The sequence below is a fragment of the Chrysochloris asiatica genome, unplaced genomic scaffold (genome assembly GCF_000296735.1).
Source record: "Chrysochloris asiatica unplaced genomic scaffold, ChrAsi1.0 scaffold00041, whole genome shotgun sequence".
Lineage (NCBI taxonomy): Eukaryota > Metazoa > Chordata > Mammalia > Afrosoricida > Chrysochloridae > Chrysochloris > Chrysochloris asiatica.
Window position 1 is genome coordinate 13,566,761 of NW_006408559.1, and position 2,827 is coordinate 13,569,587.

The window sequence follows — 2,827 nt, forward strand, 5'->3', positions numbered from 1 at the left end:
TGTGTGTGTGTGTGTGTGTGTGTGTGTGTGTCTGGCTCTCTGGTGTGGGCCTGTAAGATCAGAACTGGTTGGCAGTTCAAACTTACCATTTGCTCCTTGGAGAGCCTATTCAGGATCGCTATGAGTCAGACCTGATTCAACAAAAACAGCAATATCTTTATGCACGCTATCAGGAGGAACCATTCTCTAGAGAAGGATCTCGTACTTGGTAAAGTTGAGGGTCATCAAAAAGGAGGAAACCCCCAACAAGATGGATTGGCACAGCAGTGGCAATGGGCTCAAACCTTACAATTGAGAAGATGGCGCAGGATGGGGCAGTGTCACAGAGGGCCACTATGAGTCAGAACTGACTCTATGGAACAACAACCATCATCTTCACACTAACGATCCAAGATTCGATCAGTTGTGGGATGACATCAAGGACATCATTTATGGGAAAACAAAAGGCCTTAAACAGGAAAGAAAGAAAAGGTCAAAATGGATATTAGAAAAGACTCTGAAACTTGTTCCAAAATGTAGAAGAGCTCAAGGAATAGAAGGAATGATGATAAAAGAGCTGAATAGATTTCAAAAGGCACAAAAGACTTAAAAAACCTGAAGAGAAGAACATGCTCAGCATTTCTCAAAATGAAAGAAATGAGTAAAAATTCAAGTCTCAAGTTGCAATATGAAAGGATTCTTTGGACAAAATAGACGCCTGGTATGACGCTGTAGGAGAAGCATTGGACCGCCAACCACAAGGTCGGCAGTTCAAATCCACCAGCTGTTTCTCGGAAACCCTGTGTAGGGTATCTATGAGCCAGAATCAACTCAGCGACACGTCAACAACAAGCTGAACAAAATGGAGTCCTAGTATAACACTGTAGGATCAGAACTTGACTGCTAACCATGAAGTTGGCAGTTCAAACCTACCCAGCCACTCTTTGAAAACCCTATATTCACTATGAGTTGGAACCAACTCAATGACACTTAACAACAACAGCATGCACAAAATATTGAATGACACTGGAACCATCAAAAGAAGATGGAAAGAATATACAAAGTCACTGTACCAAAAAGAACTGGTTGACATTCAGCCATTTCAGGAGGTCACATACGCTCAAGAATTGACGAGACTGAAGGAAGAGCTCCAACCTGCACTGAGTGAAAAACCAGGCTTCAGGGATTGACATATCAATTGAGATGTTTTTAAAAAATGAATGCAATACTGGAAGCACTCTAATCTATGCCAAGAAATTTAGAAGAGATCTATATTTGTGCCCATTTCAAAGAAAGGTAATCCAACAGAATGCAGAAGGAGTGGCTGAGCCAGAGGTCCTCAATCACCCTGTTTTCCAGCAACAGTTGGACCAGTGGAACAAGGCCAGCCAACAGGTGGAAGTCTCTAGATGGAGATGACCTTCAGCTCAGTTTGCTTAGCTAGGCGTCCTGTTCTAATCAGTGTTCCAGCTAGCTACCACAAGTTACATTTTTCTGATAAAGTTCCGCGTACTGCTTACACAAACAGCTCACTGCTAACCCTCCCTTAAGCACCTCCCCTTGATATGTGTATAAAATAAACTTGCTGCACTTGGTCTGGGTCTGATGCGGCATTTGGCACCCAATGTGGGACCCAAGTACAGGGGAACTTCTAAGCCAGAAATGAGGAGCTGCTCCAAGGTGCACCTGCACAGTCAGATACGGTATGGAGTGAGTTACAGCCGGGTGTAAAACATGGGACATACAGCGTCAAAGGACCTACAGTTGTTTGTAAATATGCTTAAGGCCCTATTGAGGGCCAAAGGAACTCCTATTAAGGGTGTTCAGCTTGCTCACTTTTTAGATTTTGTATAGGAGACCTGTCCCTGGTCTCAGAGGAGGGGACTGTAAATTTGGATACTTGGGAGAAGGTCAGAAAGCAGTTGCGTGCTTGGTATTCTGCTGAAGGGCCTGATAAGATGCCACCTTTTACATCTTCTTTCTGCCCACTTGTGCGTGAAAGCTTAGATCCCTGGCCTCTACCTCCCCCCCCGGAGCTCACAGAGCCTTTCCTGTGGATAGTGCAGGGACATGAGGGTCTGCGTTCACCTGAGCCATCGGCACTGCAGAAGGAGGCGTTTGGAGAACGGGAGCCTCCACTTGTCACCCGGGCTATTCCTCAAAGGAACAAAGGGGCCTAGAAGCAGAAGGTCCCAACTCAGATTGGGAGAAAGAATCAGAGACATGCGCCCCTCAGTTAGCTGCACAAAGGGCTTGGAAGGAACTACCCACGAAGGGAGAAAGATCTTTAGATATATGCAGCATTAGGCGAGGTCTCTGAAGAGCCTTTTCAGGAGTTCATAGCTTGCTTGTTACCAGCAGTAGGATGGACTATTTCCATTCCCAGGCTGGACAGCTGGTAGTGAAACAATTGGCCATTGAAAATGCTAATAAGCATTGTAAGAAGGCCCTTTAGCCTCACAAGAAGAGGGCTAACCTACAAGAAGTGATCAGACTTTGTGCAGAGATTGGACCCTCTTACATACAGGGAGTCACAATGGCTGCTGTCATGCTGCAAGCCTTTTAAGGGAGGGGCAGCAAAGGCATCGGGCCTTGTATTACACGTGGAAAGAAAGGTCATTTTGGCCAAGGGCTGCTGACAGCGTCTAGGATGGTGAATTGTGCCATGGGCCTTGGCCAGCGGCAGCCCAGCCCTTGCTCTCATTGTCAACGAGGTGCTCATTTGGCAGATCAATGTGAATCTAAAACTCACGTGGATGGTAACCCTTTGCACGGAAATGGCCCACAGAGCAGGCCTCGCCCTGTCCGTCAAAAAATACGGCGCTTTCTACAATCCCTATCCAACAAT